The sequence below is a fragment of the Aegilops tauschii genome, chromosome 1, assembly GCF_002575655.3.
Source record: "Aegilops tauschii subsp. strangulata cultivar AL8/78 chromosome 1, Aet v6.0, whole genome shotgun sequence".
NCBI classification, from domain to species: Eukaryota; Viridiplantae; Streptophyta; class Magnoliopsida; order Poales; family Poaceae; genus Aegilops; species Aegilops tauschii.
The window spans coordinates 78,991,177-79,008,074 of NC_053035.3; the positions used below are offsets into that span (position 1 = coordinate 78,991,177).

Genomic DNA, 16,898 nt, shown 5'->3' on the forward strand with positions numbered 1-16,898 from the left:
CCAACGAACCATGGAGACGATAACCTCGGTTTTTGATCTTATGCATGAAGCATGTGGAAAATAGTGGGTGTCTAGCTCTTAAACCCTATTAAAAATTGTGGATAGTATTAAATTGGAAATGGTAGAGGTCTAGCTCTTAAACTCTATAGGAAATAAGTGAAGGTCTAGATCTCGTCTTTGTCTTGTTGGATTAAACCCCTAATAGTATTAAATTTCTAACCCTATTAAAAATTCAATTCAATAAAATGCATAGAACTTTTATCTATTTTTTGTGAAAGGAACTTTTATCTATTTAAAGTTAGGGATTTCACATGATGATTTCTCTTACAAACCCTAAATGTTCTTCCAGTATTATTAGGGAGCTACAACAACTATTCCAACAAATTATATTGCCCCTTTGTATAATAATGATTAACTTGACCATTCTCCCTTTTGATTTTTTAGCATGAGACCGACTCTCAAACTTTGCAAATACCCCTCTTGGGCTTTTTTATGAGCAACTCAAATTATTCCACAGTTTTTAGCCCAAGCCTATGACCTAGCACTAGTTCAAACCTCCTTTATGCCTTCTCCGCCCTTTTATTCCTGAACAATTGCCAAACCTTGCCCAAATGACCTAGTTTTTTTTGGCCTTGATATATACTCCCTCCATTCTTAAATATAAGCCTTTTTAGATATTTCAATGCGGACTACGTACGAAGCAAAATGAGTGAATCTACAAATCTAAAATACGTCTATATACATCCGTATGTAGCCTTTATTGAAATCTCTAAAAGGTCTTATATTTAGAAATAGAGGGAGTACAAGAGAAAGGACATTTAAATTTTAAGACCATTTGGATTTCATTTGGCCCCTCAAATATTTTCCTAAAAACCACTTTTCAATTTTCTAAAAGGAAAATAGGAAATATTAATAAAAACCTACCTCCCTCTCTCTTGTCGGCCTAGCCCACGAGTCTCCTACCTATCCTACATCCACACACGTTGTGCAACACCCAACCGCTAGGAGCTCCTATTCGGGGCTGTAGGCGCCCGGAGAAACTGGCGCCTACAGCGACCAGCAGCGGGCTACAGGCCATTAACATTGCTCACGCGCTCCCTTTGGATTCGCTTTCTCTCGCTCCCTAAAAGTTCGCTCCATCGACTCACCTTGCTGCATATTTTTCTTGCTGTGCTGCGCTGCTGGTTCAGGAAAAAGATCGGCCTCCGGTTTTTTACGATTTTGAATATGTTCGTGAAATAAAAAAAAACTTCATAGATTTATTAAAAAATCGTGGGTTAAAAAAATTCACGAAATTGGGAAAAAAGTACACAAATAAAAAATTAAGAAAAATGAAAAAAATTCATCAATTTTAAGAAAAATATCATCGAATTTGAAAATAGTTCATCAATTTTAAAAAATTATCAAATTTGAACATTGTTCATCGATTTCGGAAAAAGATCAGCAATTTTGGAAAAAATTTGATTTAGTTTGAAAAAAAGATCACCGATTTCAAAAAAGTTCACAAAGAATTGAAAAACAGTTCATCAAATTTGAAAAAAGTTCAGCAAAATATGAAAAAAGTTCATCGATTTGAAAAAAGGTTCATCAAATTTAAAAAATCATTGTTTTCGAATTTTTTAATCAAATTTGAAAAGGTTCATATTTTTTTAAAAATATAAATTTTAAAAAGGAAAAAGAAAAAAGAAAACACGAATAAACCAGGCATTCTTGCGATTGAAGAGAGAATAAAACAAAGAAAAAAGGTTAGAAGAGCACTAGTCCTTAGATTCGATGGCCTGGTGGTTACGCTCATTTCCTTCGAAGGAGCGAAGTCTGGCGCTACATCATTTTTTGAACTGGACGTTTTAAACAGAAGGAAAAGAAAGGCTAGATGGGCCGAGCCCAATCAAAAGCACCTTCAGGCGGCCGTTTGCAAACGGGTGCTGAATCGCCAAATAGGATCCGCCCCAACCGCTCCCAGGTAGCCCACTACCACCTACCCTGCGTGAGTCCCAGCCCAACCCACCAATTAACTCGATTGCCATATTTGTACATTAATCAAATTAAGCTCTACTTAAAATAATCAAATTAAGATATGATAGCTCTAAAAAATCAAATTAAGATCTGATTAGGAAAAATAAAATACATACGGTTCTTTTCTCCAAAATATTACAAATAAATAAAATGAGAGTAATATAATTTCGAATATAAGTTAATAAAAAATATCAGTAACCAAATATGTAATGAAATCCTATAAAAAGATGTTTGAATATCTTTTCAATGGTATACAGTAAGGAACTTTAATACTATATTGCTAAGGGATAATTAAATGCTATTTATATCTTTCTTACAAAAATAGCACATAACTGCCTACCAATAGATTGCTCTAAAAAATGAGCTTTATATTTAGTTTGGGTTTGGCAAATTGTAATGTATTAATTATTTCCCTATTTTAGCATGACTAGTTAATTTGTTCTTATCTCCAAACATGTGGGCATCCTATATAAAAGGCATCCATTGGCATTACACTAACATATCAGAATCTGTAGAGCATAGTTCTAGCGGCTATAACAAGAGATGAGGACTACACAAATTCTACTCTTAGGCCTTGCCCTCGTCCTTCTATCCTCGGGTATCTTCAATACCTACACGCCTTATCTACATGTTTTGTTAAGCCCTCTAACACATGTGACAATTTTCATGCCTAATGATCTTCCTCTATTCTCTCTTGATATTCATCTATAGGCATCATGGAAACCATCGAGGCACGTGGAGCCTGCTGCCCTCAGATCGAAAAGGGGAAGTGTAATAACAATGATTGTGCGACTTATTGCAAGATGGTGAATGGTTGGGAATGGGGTTGTGTCCCTGAGGGATGCACGTGTGTATCGTGCTGGAAAGATCCACAATGCTCAGGGCCAGAAGTACCACCACCTTCAAGACACTTGATTTAACATTTTCTTTCATGCTTGTGGTATTACCATACAAAAAAATATGAGTCCCGAGTAGACAAATAATATGTGTCAACTTTCAAGGTCTATGTGAGCAAAGAGAAATAGCAAGACATATGTCGAGAATTTCTCGGTCATTGGATGCCTTCTAGCAACCCAATCTTGCTGAGTGACACGAGTCCCCTCTATACTGCTGCCAAATTGATTCACACCTAAGGATATACAGGTGAACCACCTAAGTTATGCCCAATTTCCCACATCTTAGGCAAGTCAATGAAATAGGTTGTCTTGGATGGTTGTCTGCGAAACATCCTCCTATAAGAAGTAAAAATGCATGTGATGGTCCACTACACTCGCAAGATAAGGCACATATTACAACATATATTGATTACTGTTTGTCAGATGATCTTCCATCTCAGTAGGTTTTGCGTGGAACTGCTTGTAGCTACTCAAAATTGTTCCACCGCCTTTTGTCTCATATGGCGACGACGACCTGTGAGAGTGCGTCTGACCGGTCTGTGCCCTACACTCGGTATGTGGCTTGGTTAGGGCCTTCGGATTTAGATGTTAGGCTTAGGTTAGAGGTCTGGGTATTCGGCTCGGTATTTATGCACTCCTTCATCAAGTGGTTAGGAGTAGCGATATATGTTGCCAAGATGGTGGATTCAGACATATTGATGTACTACTTTGTAAGGTATTCGTGGATCTTTATTCTTATAAAAAAAAACCGAGTTGGTGATGATGGTGTGCCTGCCATCTTGCAATATAGGCCGCCTGATCTATATCTGATTGATAGAAAGCAAACTATGGCAATTTTGCAAAAAGATACCTGCATCTCTCTCCATATTTGCAAATAAGGCCTCCCCCCATTCATCCTTATCTCCCACAACCTCATAGTTGAGCAATTAAAAAAGGAAGCCTCTGGAACAATTTGACATGATGGCCGCTGCCCGCATCGTCCATCCCTGTTGGGGATATTACTACTGGGTATAAACCGGCCAGGAGAGGCCGGGTTATCCCCATAACAAGTTATCTATATTTGAAGCCCATGAAGACGAAGATGGTGGCACTTTATGAAGGACTAGGGCCCAAAGGCGGATTAAGGCCTATAGACATAAACCGACAGTGATATGAAACTTGTGTTGTAAGATAGGAAGAACAGAGACTGGGCCGGACACGTTTATGAGCCGGCCTCGGGATCTTGTAAACCGACGGGCGTCAACCCATGTATATAAGGAAATTATGGACTAGGTTCTTAACTAAAAAGAACCAGATCGTCGACTGTTCGAATGCCAAAGCCCTAGCGGCCTTTAAACACAGCATCCGCGATGAATGGCTCGCCCGACACCTCGGCCAGGAAAAGCCAAAGTCCATGGCAGCCCTCACGGCATTCATGACCCGCTTTTGCGCGGGCGAAGATAGCTGGCTAGCCCGTAGCAATAACAATGCAAGCGAACCTGGCACCTCTGAAGCCAGAAATAGCAACGGCAAGCCCCGACGCAACAGACACAAGCGTCGAAACAACGACAACAATACCGATGACACGGCGGTCAACGCCGGATTCAGTGGCTCCAAGTCCGGCCAGCGGAAGAAGCCATTCAAAAGGAACAACCCGGGCTCATCCAGCTTGGACCGCATACTCGATCGTCCATGCCAGATACATGGCACCCCCGATAAACCAGCCAATCACACCAACAGAAGCTGTTGGGTTTTTAAACAGGCCGGCAAGATAAATGCCGAGAACAAGGAGAAGGGGTCGCAAAGCGAGGACGAGGACGAGGAGCCCCGCCCAATGAACATAGGGGGACAGAAGAAGTTTCCCCCTCAGGTCAAAACGGTGAACATGATATACGCCACCCATATCCCCAAGAGGGAGCGCAAGCGTGCGCTCAGGGACGTCTATGCGATAGAGCTAGTCGCCCCAAAATTTAATCCATGGTCGTCATGCCCGATCACCTTCGATCGCAGGGATCATCCGACCAGCATCCGTCATGGCGATTCAGCCGCACTGGTCCTCGACCCAATAATTGATGGATTCCACCTCACGCGAGTCATCATGGACGGTGGCAGCAGCCTCAACCTGCTCTATCAGGATACAGTGCGCAAAATGGGCATCGATCCATCAAGGATCAAGCCCACAAAAACCACCTTTAAAGGAGTTATACCAGGTGTAGAGGCCTGCTGCACGGGCTCAATCACATTGGAGGTCGTCTTTGGATCCCCGGACAACTTCCAAAGTGAAGAGTTGATCTTCAATATCGTCCCCTTCCGCAGTGGCTATCATGCACTGCTCGGACAAACTGCATTCACTCGATTCAATGCGGTGCCGCACTATGCTTATCTCAAGCTCAAGATGCCCGGACCACGCGGCGTCATAACAGTCAATGGAAACACGGAGCGGCTCCCTCCGTACCGAGGAGCACACCGTGGCCCTGGCAGCGGAAGTATAGAGCGGCCTTTTAAGGCAGAATTTTAATTCTGCGGCCAAGCTCCCGGACACTATCAAACGAGTCCAGACTACTCCGCAGCATGAAAATCCGGCTCATCAGGAGTTAGACTAGCAATTCGACCTCCGTCTCAGTCCCGACCAAGTGGCGGCATACGTACCATGCGTACATAACTACGCACTGAAAATACCATGGGCAGAGACGGAGGCATAACCAGACTGTGGTCCACAATACGGCTCGACCTTCCCCGGACACACATACTTTCACTTTTCTTTGTTATCCTTTTCAGGTTTATTTTCCACAGGCCCCTCGCCGCGGCCTGCTCATCGGTCCTTTCAAAGGACGGATACACCAAGGCGGCAAGTAGCACAGATGCGTGGAGGGATTTCTAGATGTCTTTCTCGACGATCATTCTACCTGTTTTCAGGACCCACATGCAAGCTCCCCCCTTGATATTGGCATGTCAAATAGCCCGGGTGCTTATCGCACTATTTGTACAAATACGCTTTGACGTATTAATCTAATTATAATGAAAACAGTTTGTGGCCCAACTTACGTGGCATTGGCTTACTACTTCATTTTTTCGCTATTCTTGTCGATTGCACCCGTACACCTTGGTACGTTTTAAATTGGCCAGGGGCTTCACTTCGCTCCATACTACGGCAACAAAGTCTGAACACTTTTACAGTACAGTTCGGCACCCCGAATTTTAGCATTATATGCATTGGCTCCGAATCATGTCTTTGGTTAATAGTTGGGTTGCCTGGCTCCTGTGCTTACTGTCGTGGATCTAAGGCTGATAGTAGAATGGGGGTAGGTATGAGTGTTGGAAATATGCCCTAGAGGCAATAATAAATTGGTTATTATTATATTTCCTTGTTCATGATAATCATTTATTATCCATGCTAGAATTGTATTGATAGGAAACTCAGATACATGTGTGGATACATAGACAACACCATGTCCCTAGTAAGCCTCTAGTTGACTAGCTCGTTGATCAATAGATGGTTATGGTTTCCTGACCATGGACATTGGATGTCGTTGATAACGGGATCACATCATTAGGAGAATGATGTGATGGACAAGACCCAATCCTAAGCCTAGCACAAGATCGTGTAGTTCGTTTGCTCATAGCTTTTCTAATGTCAAGTATCATTTCCTTAGACCATGAGATTGTGCAACTCCCGGATACCGTAGGAATGCTTTGGGTGTACCAAACGTCACAACGTAACTGGGTGGCTATAAAGGTGCACTACAGGTATCTCCGAAAGTGTCTGTTGGGTTGGCACGAATCGAGACTGGGATTTGTCACTCCGTGTAAAGGGAGAGGTATCTCTGGGCCCACTCGGTAGGACATCATCATAATGTGCACAATGTGACCAAGGAGTTGATCACGGGATGATGTGTTACGGAACGAGTAAAGAGACTTGCCGGTAACGAGATTGAACAAGGTATCGGGACACCGACGATCGAATCTCGGGCAAGTAACATACCGATAGACAAAGGGAATTGAATACGGGATTGATCGAATCCTCGACATCGTGGTTCATCCGATGAGATCATCGAGGAGCATGTGGGAGCCAACATGGGTATCCAGATCCCGCTGTTGGTTATTGGCCGGAGAGTCGTCTCGGTCATGTCTGCATGTCTCCCGAACCCGTAGGGTCTACACACTTAAGGTTCGGTGACGCTAGGGTTATAGAGATATTAGTATGCGGTAACCCGAAAGTTGTTCGGAGTCCCGGATGATATCCCGGACGTCACGAGGAGTTCCGGAATGGTCCAGAGGTAAATATTTATATATGGGAAGTCTTATTTTGGTCGCCGGAAAAGTTTCGCGCATTATCGGTATTGTACCGGGAGTGCCGAAAGGGGTCCGGGGGTCCACCAAGGGGGTCCACCAGCCCCGGGGGGCCACATGGGCTGTAGGGGTGTGCGGCTTGGCCTATATGGGCCAAGGGCACCAGCCCCAGGAGGCCCATGCGCCAAGAGATAAGGGAAAGGAAGAGTCCTAAAGGGGGAAGGCACCTCCGAGGTGCCTTGGGGAGGATGGACTCCTCCCTGGCCGCACCCTTCCTTGGAGGAAGGGCCAAGGCTGCGCCCCCCTCTCTCCCTTGGCCCTATATATAGTGGGGGAGAGGGAGGGCAGCAATACCTAAGCCCTGGCGCCTCCCTCTCCCTCCCGTGACACATCTCCCTCCTCCCGCAGCGCTTGGCGAAGCCCTGTTGGAATCCCGCTACTTCCACCACCACGCCGTCGTGCTGCTGGATCTCCATCAACCTCTCCTCCCCCCTTGCTGGATCAAGAAGGAGGAGACATCGCTGCTCCGTACGTGTGTTGAACGCGGAGGTGCCGTCCGTTCGGCGCTAGGATCATCGGTGATTTGGATCACGACGAGTACGACTCCATCAACCCCGTTATCTTGAACGCTTCCGCTCGCGATCTACAAGGGTATGTAGATGCACTCCTTCCCTCTCATTGCTAGTAAACTCCATAGATTGATCTTGGTGATGCGTAGAAAATTTTGAATTTCTGCTACATTCCCCAACAGTGGCATCATGAGCTAGGTCTATGCGTAGTTTCTATGCACGAGTAGAACACAAAGTAGTTGTGGGCGTCGATTTTGTCAATTTACTTGCCGTTACTAGTCTTATCTTGATTCGGCGGCATTGTGGGATGAAGCGGCCCGGACCGACCTTACACGTACACTTACGTGAGACAGGTTCCACCGACTGACATGCACTAGTTGCATAAGGTGGCTAGCGGGTGTCTGTCTCTCCCACTTTAGTCGGATCGGATTCGATGAAAAGGGTCCTTATGAAGGGTAAATAGAAATTGGCATATCACGTTGTGGCTTTTGCGTAGGTAAGAAACGTTCTTGCTAGAAACCCATAGCAGCCACGTAAAACATGCAACAACAATTAGAGGACGTATAACTTGTTTTTGCAGGGTATGCTATGTGATGTGATATGGCCAAAAGGATGTGATGAATGATATATGTGATGTATGAGATTGATCATGTTCTTGTAATAGGAATCATGACTTGCATGTCGATGAGTATGACAACCGGCAGGAGCCATAGGAGTTGTCTTAATTTATTGTATGACCTGCGTGTCAATGAAAACGCCATGTAATTACTTTACTTTATTGCTAACCGTTAGCCATAGTAGTAGAAGTAATAGTTGGCGAGACAACTTCATGAAGACATGATGATGGAGATCATGATGATGGAGATCATGGTGTCATGCCGGTGACAAAGGTGATCATGCCGCGCCTCGAAGATGGAGATCAAAAGGCGCAAGATGATATTGGCCATATCATGTCACTTTATGATTTGCATGTGATGTTTGTCATGTTTACATCTTATTTGCTTAGAACGACGGTAGCATAAATAAGATGATCCCTCACTAAAATTTCAAGAGACGTGTTCCCCCTAGCTGTGCACCGTTGCGAAGGTTCGTTGTTTCAAAGCACCACGTGATGATCGGGTGTGATAGATTCTAACGTTCGAATACAACGGGTGTTGACGAGCCTAGAATGTACAGACATGGCCTCAGAACACATGCGAAACACTTAGGTTGACTTGACGAGCCTAGCATGTACAGACATGGCCTCGGAACACAAGAGATTGAAAGGTCAAACATGAGTCGTCTAGTAGATGCGATCAACATGGAGATGTTCACCGATGATGACTAGTCCGTCTCACGTGATGATCGGACACGGCCTAGTTTGACTCGGATCATGTATCACTTAGATGACTAGAGGGATGTCTATTTGAGTGGGAGTTCATTAAATAATCAGATGAACTTAATTATCATGAACATAGTCAAAAGGTCTTTGCAAATTATGTCATAGCTTACGCTTTAGTTCTACTGTTTAAGATATGTTCCTAGAGAAAATTTAGTTGAAAGTTGACAGTAGCAATTATGCGGACTGGGTTCGTAAACTGAGGATTGTCCTCATTGCTGCACAGAAGGCTTATGTCCTTAATGCACCGCTCGGTGTGCTGAACCTCAACATCGTCTGTAGATGTTGCGAAACATCTGACATACACATTTTGATGACTACGTGATAGTTCAGTGTGTGATGCTAACGGTTTAAAATTGTGGCGACTAGACGGTTTTCGAAACGTCGCAGAACATATGAGATGTTCCGAAGACTGAAATTGGGATTTCAGACTAGTGCCCATGTCAAGAGGTATGAGACCTCTGACAAATTTCTTAAGCCTGCAAACTGAGGGAGAAAAGCTCAAGCGTTGAGCATGTGCTTAGATTGTCTGAGTACCACAATCGCTTGAATCGAGTGGGAGTTAATCTTCCAGATGAGATAGTGATGGTTCTCCATAGTCACTGCCACCAAGCTATTAGAGCTTCATGATGAACTATAACATATCAGGGATAGATATGATGATCCTTGAGCTATTCGCGATGTTTGACACCGCGAAAGTAGAAATCAAATAGGAGCATCAATTGTTGATGGTTAGTAAAACCACTAGTTTCTAGAAGGGCAAGGGCAAAAGGGATACTTCATGAAACAGCAAATCATTTGCTGCTCTAGTGGAGAATCCCAAGATTGAACCCAAACCCGAGACTAAGTGCTTCTGTAATGAGGGGAACGGTCACTGAAGCAGAACTACCCTAGATACTTGGTAGATGAGAAGGCAGGCAAGGTCGACAGAAGTATATTGGATATACATTATATGAATGTGTACTTTACTAGTACTCCTAGCAGCACCGGGGTATTAGATACCGGTTCGGTTGCTAAGTGTTAGTAACTCGAAATAAAAGCTGCGGAATAAACGGAGACTAGCTAAAGGTGAGATGACGATATGTGTTGGAAGTGTTTCCAAGGTTGATGTGATCAAGCATCGCATGCTCCTTCTACCATCGAGATTGGTGTTAAACCTAAATAATTGTTATTTGGTGTTGAGCATAAACATGATTGGATTATGTTTATCGCAATACGGTTATTCATTTAAGGAGAATAATGGTTACTCTGTTTATTTGAATAATACCTTCAATGGTCTTGCACCTAAAATGAATCTCGATCGTAGTGATACACATGTTCATGCCAAAAGATATAAGATAGTAATGATAGTACCACATACTTGTGGCACTGCCACTTGAGTCATATTGGTATAAAACGCATGAAGAAGCTCCATGTAGATGGATCGTTTGGACTCACTTGATTTTGAATCACTTGAGACATGCAAATCATACCACATGGGCAAGATGACTGAAAGGCCTCGTTTTCAGTAAGATGGAACAAGAAAGCAACTTGTTGGAAGTAATACATTTTGATGTGTGTAGTCCAATGAGTGCTGAGGCACGCAGTGGATATCGTTATGTTCTTACTTCACAGATGATTTGAGTAGATGCTGAGAATATTTACTTGATGAAACACAAGTCTAAATTATTGAAAGGTTCAAGTAATTTCAGAGTGAAGTTGAAGATCGTCGTGACAAGAGGATAAAATGTCTATGATATGATCATAGAGATATCTGAGTTACGAGTCTGGCACACAATTAAGACATTGTGGAAAGTGTTTCACAATTAATACCGCCTGGAACACCATAGTGTGATGGTGTGTCCGAACATCATAACTGCACCCTATTGGATATGGTGCATACCATGATGTCTCATATCGAATTACCGCTATCATTTATGGGTTAGGCATTAGAGACAACCGCATTCACTTTAAAAGGGGCACCACGCAATTCCGTTGAGACGACACCGTTTAGAGAAACCTAAGTTGTCGTTTCTTAAAAGTTTGGGGCTGCGACGCTTATGTGAAAAAGTTTCAGGCTGATAAGCTCGAACCCAAAGCGGATAAATGCATCTTCATAGAATACCCAAAAAGTTGGGTATACCTCCTATTTCAGATCTGGAAGCAAAAGTAATTGCTTCTAGAAACGAGTCCTTTCTCGAGGAAAAGTTCTCTCGAAAGAATTGAGTGGGAGGATGGTGGAGACTTGATAAGGTTATTGAACCGTCACTTCAACTAGTGTGTAGCAGGGCACAGGAAGTTGTTCCTGTGGCACCTACACCAATTGAAGTGGAAGCTTATGATAGTGATCATGAAACTTCGGATCAAGTCACTACCAAACCTCGTAGGACGACGAGGATGCGTGCTACTTCAGAGTGGTACGTGATCCTGTCTTAGATATCATGTTGTTAGACAATACTGAACCTACGAGCTATGGAGAAGTGATGGTGGGCCCATATTCCGACAAATGGTTAGAAGCCATGAAATCCGAGATAGGATCCATGTATCAGAACAAAGCATGGACTTTGGTGAACTTGCCCGATGATCGGCAAGCCATTGAGATAAATGGATCTTTAAGAAGAAGACGGACGTGGACGGTAATGTTACCGTCTATGAAGCTCGACTTGTGGCAAAGAGTATTTTCACAAGTTCAAGGAGTTGACTACGATGAGATTTTCTCATCCGTAGCGATGCTTAAGTCCGTCGGAATCATGTTAGCATTAGCTGCATTTATGAAATCTGGCAGATGGATGTCAAAACAAGTTTCCCTACCAGTTTTCGTAAGGAAAGGTTGTATGTGATACAATCAGAAAGGTTTTGTCGATCCTAAGGATGCTAAAAGGTATGCTAGCTCCAGCGATCCTTCCATGGACTAGAGCAAGCATCTCGGAGTCAGAATATACGCTTTGATGGAGTGATCAAAGTTTTTGGGTTTATACAAAGTTTGTTAGAAACTTGTATTTACAATATAAAGTGAGTGGGAGCGCTACAACATTTCTGATAAGTGTATGTGAATGACATATTGTTGATCCGAAATGATGTAAAATTTCTGGAAAGCATAAAGGGTTGTTTGAAAGGAGTTTTTCAAAGGAAGACCTGGATAAAGCTGCTTACATATTGGGCATCAAGATCTATAGAGATAGATCAAGACGCCTGATGATACTTTCAAAGAACGCACACCTTGACATGATTTTGAAAGAGTTCAAAATAGATCAGCAAAGAAGGAGTTCTTAGCTGTGTTACAAGGTGTGAGTATTGAGTAAGACTCAAGACCTAACCACAGCAGAAGAGAGAGAAAGGACGAAGGTCGTCCCCTATGCTTTAGACGTAGGCTCTACAGTATGCTATGCTGTGTACCGCACATGAAGTGTGCCTTGCCATGAGTTGGTCAAGGGGTACAATAGTGATCCGGGAATGGATCACATGACAGCGGTCGAACTTATCCTTAGTATCTAGTGGACTAAGGAATTTTCTCGATTATGGAGGTGAAAAGGAGTTCGTCGTAAAGGGTTACGTCGATGCGAGCTTTGACACTAATCCGGATGACTCTGAGTAGTAAACTGGATTCGTATAGTAGAGCAGTTATTTGAAATGGCTCCAAGTAGCGCGTGGTAGCATCCACAAGATGACATAGATATTCGTAAAGCACACACGGATCTGAAAGGTTCAGACCCGTTGACTAATAACCTCTCTCACAAGCATAACATGATTAAACCAGAACTCATTGAGTGTTAATCGCATAGTGATGTGAACTAGATTGTCGACTCTAGTAAACTCTTTGGATGTTGGTCACATGGTGATGTGACCTGTGAGTGTTAATCACATGGTGATGTGAACTAGATTATTGACTCTAGTGCAAGTGGGAGACTGTTGGAAATATGCCCTAGAGGCAATAATAAATTGGTTATTATTATATTTCCTTGTTCATGATAATCGTTTATTATCCATGCTAGAATTGTATTGATAGGAAACTCAGATACATGTGTGGATACATAGACAACACCATGTCCCTAGTAAGCCTCTAGTTGACTAGCTCGTTGATCAATAGATGGTTACGGTTTCCTGACCATGGACATTGGATGTCATTGATAACGGGATCACATCATTAGGAGAATGATGTGATGGACAAGACCCAATCCTAAGCCTAGCACAAGATCGTGTAGTTCGTTTGCTAAGAGCTTTTCTAATGTCAAGTATCATTTCCTTAGACCATGAGATTGTGCAACTCCCGGATACCGTAGGAATGCTTTGGGTGTACCAAACGTCACAACGTAACTGGGTGGCTATAAAGGTGCACTACAGGTATCTCCGAAAGTGTCTGTTGGGTTAGCACGAATCGAGACTGGGATTTGTCACTCCGTGTAAAGGGAGAGGTATCTCTGGGCCCACTCGGTAGGACATCATCATAATGTGCACAATGTGACCAAGGAGGTGATCACGGGATGATGTGTTACGGAACGAGTAAAGAAACTTGCCGGTAACGAGATTGAACAAGGTATCGGGACACCGACGATCGAATCTCGGGCAAGTAACATACCGATAGACAAAGGGAATTGAATACGGGATTGATCGAATCCTCGACATCGTGGTTCATCCGATGAGATCATCGAGGAGCATGTGGGAGCCAACATGGGTATCCAGATCCCGCTGTTGGTTATTGGCCGGAGAGTCGTCTCGGTCATGTCTGCATGTCTCCCGAACCCGTAGGGTCTACACACTTAAGGTTCGGTGACGCTAGGGTTATAGAGATATTAGTATGCGGTAACCCGAAAGTTGTTCGGAGTCCCGGATGATATCCCGGACATCACAAGCGTTCCGGAATGGTCCGGAGGTAAAGATTTATATATGGGAAGTCTTATTTTGGTCGCCGGAAAAGTTTCGCGCATTATCGGTATTGTACCGGGAGTGCCGAAAGGGGTCCGGGGGTCCACCAGCCCCGGGGGGCCACATGGGCTGTAGGGATGTGCGCCTTGGCCTACATGGGCCAAGGGCACCAGCCCCAAGAGGCCCATGCGCCAAGAGATAAGGGAAAGGAAGAGTCCTAAAGGGGGAAGGCACCTCCGAGGTGCCTTGGGGAGGATGGACTCCTCCCTGGCCGCACCCTTCCTTGGAGGAAGGGCCAAGGCTGCGCCCACCCTCTCTCCCTTGGCCCTATATATAGTGGGGGAGAGGGAGGGCAGCAATACCTAAGCCCTGGCGCCTCCCTCTCCCTCCCGTGACACATCTCCCTCCTCCCGCAGCGCTTGGCGAAGCCCTGTTGGAATCCCGCTACTTCCACCACCACGCCGTCGTGCTGCTGGATCTCCATCAACCTCTCCTCCCCCTTGCTGGATCAAGAAGGAGGAGACATCGCTGCTCCGTACGTGTGTTGAACGCGGAGGTGCCGTCCGTTCGGCGCTAGGATCATCGGTGATTTGGATCACGACGAGTAAGACTCCATCAACCCCGTTCTCTTGAACGCTTCCGCTCGCGATCTACAAGGGTATGTAGATGCACTCCTTCCCTCTCGTTGCTAGTAAACTCCATAGATTGATCTTGGTGATGCGTAGAAAATTTTGAATTTCTGCTACGTTCCCCAACAATGAGGAGGCAAGATCCTAGCTATGGCGAAGTTGTACACGCGAGTTTTACGAGTTCAGGCCCTTCGCGGAGGAAGTAATAGCCCTACGTCTCGGAGCCCGGAGGCGGTCGACTGGATTATGCGCGTGTGAGTTACAGGGGGTGCGAACCCTTGTCCCAGAGGAGGGGGGTGGCTTATATAGAGTGCGCCAGGACCCCAGCTCCCCTCCGTTACACGGGGTTCAATGTTCATGAAGAAGGAGCGTTACAGGTAACGTCCGTAGTAAAGTGCTATAAATGACTATTAAGTCTAAAAGTAAATGCCCGACCATTGTTGTGCAGACTGACTTTAGATCTTCCATACGTCGAGTGGTTTCTGTTACGGTCGAGTGACATTCATTCTTCCGAGTGGAATGTTTCTAGTCGAGTGGATGATGGTATCCTTCGAATGCTTCTGACTTTAAGATGATGTCCTTGGGGAGGTTATCTAGGTCAAGCCTATGACCCTACCCTAGGTACATAGCTTCATCATTAGCCCCCGAATGGATCAGGGTTTGAATGGAGAAGGAGTTGAAAATACTTCCGACTCAATTTTCGTGCTTCGAATGTGTCTTACTTGGGACGATGAGCCAACCGTGATGACATCAACTTCTTTTTCAGTCGCCTTGGTATATTCTTAGTTTTGTCGAGTGAACTTTTACTGGAAAGCTTCGAGTGTAGATATGGAGAAGATCTCCCGTCTGACAGGTTGTTCTGCTGTCCACGGATCTTGCGGGATTTGAATTTTGGGAAGCGCGCGAGGCGGAGGAGGCCGCAGTAGTCAGGCTGGATAAGGTAGGGTCGCCTCGATTTCCGCGCCACCTTTTTCGCCACGTATCGCGCGCGTGACTATTGCGGGATTTGATAAGATCGCCCGGGCCTATAGGTCAGTCATTCGGAAGCGACCTCATATAAGGTGCCAGACGAGGGTTTTTGAACAGTGCATCCCCATTCTTCTTCTTTCCTCCCTGTTTTCCCCACTGCATCTGCTCCTACCCCAGTGCCGCCGCCCCATTCGAGCTCTGCTTGCCACGATGGGGAAGGAGAAGACGGTGGCTTTGGAGCGCACGAAGAAGGCGACGACGAAGGCGAAGGGGAAGAAGTCCAGCCGGGGCGGATCTTCCTCGAGGTCAGGCCTGCCGCCGGGCTGGATCCAGGGCGACTAGATTCGCTCGGCGATCCGTCAGGACGACATCGACGACCTGGTCGAGGGGGGACTGATCGCCCACGAATCGGCGTGGCTCCCGGGGAACGAGACTGAGCCGCAGCCACAGGAGGGTGAGTGCGTTCTCCTCGCCACTCACGTCGACCGCGGGTTTTCTTTGCCTTCCCACCCTTTCTTTCGAGGTTTCTTGAACTTCTTTGGGGCACAACTCCACCACTTTACCCCAAACACCATCGTGTATCTTGCTGCTTTCGTGTCCATGTGCGAGAACTTCCTGGGTTGTCGGCCACACTGGGGTCTCTTCAAACACATATTCACGTGTCGTTCTCAGTCAGTCAAGAAGGCTAACCCGAATGACGAGAGGACGCATGTGATCCAGATGTGCGGGGGTCTTGGAATTCAGATGAGGGGCAAAAGCTCTTTCCCGGCCATGATCCTTCCCGAGTCGGTCCGAGGGTGGCAGTCGACCTCGTTCTACTGCAAAGACCAGCCGACCCTAGGTCAGTCGACTGGACTTCCCCCCTTTTCCATGGCCCGAGTGGAGAAGCCCTCTGCTTTGAAAGTGACCCCAGAGGAGAAGGCACAAGTGAAGGTGCTGGTCGAGCGAGTAGTTCAGCTTGTCCATGATGGGGTAACCGATATGGATCCGTTGGAGGTTTTCCTCAGGCGACGCATTCAACCGCTTCAAGCTCGTGACCATCCGATGTGGATGTATTCGGGCACTGACGACACCACTCGGATCCATCCAGAGGAAGTCGATGAAGCTACGTTGGAAGGGTGGTTGAGGGGTATCACTGGCAACAAAGATAACCCCAGGGGGTCCAGGAGGATCCCTCCACTCAACAACTCGTACGAAACAGACAAGGTATGACTCCAAATGGCCGAGTGTCTCCTTGATTTATCAAGTAACTGTTTGCTGTCATCCGACTGACTCCTGTCTTGATTGTTGTCTTCCAAGCCCTGACTGAGATGTACTCGATGCCCAACGG

The 16,898-nt window shown here is 45.3% G+C and overlaps 1 long non-coding RNA gene across 1 annotated transcript; it reads left to right on the forward strand.

Moving 5' to 3' along the window:
• Positions 1-2,281: 2,281 nt before the first annotated feature.
• On the forward strand, positions 2,282-3,106 carry LOC120967257 (uncharacterized). Its single transcript, XR_005761076.3, has 2 exons — positions 2,282-2,614; positions 2,728-3,106. It is a non-coding gene; the product is annotated as an uncharacterized lncRNA (long non-coding RNA).
• Positions 3,107-16,898: the final 13,792 nt, after the last annotated feature.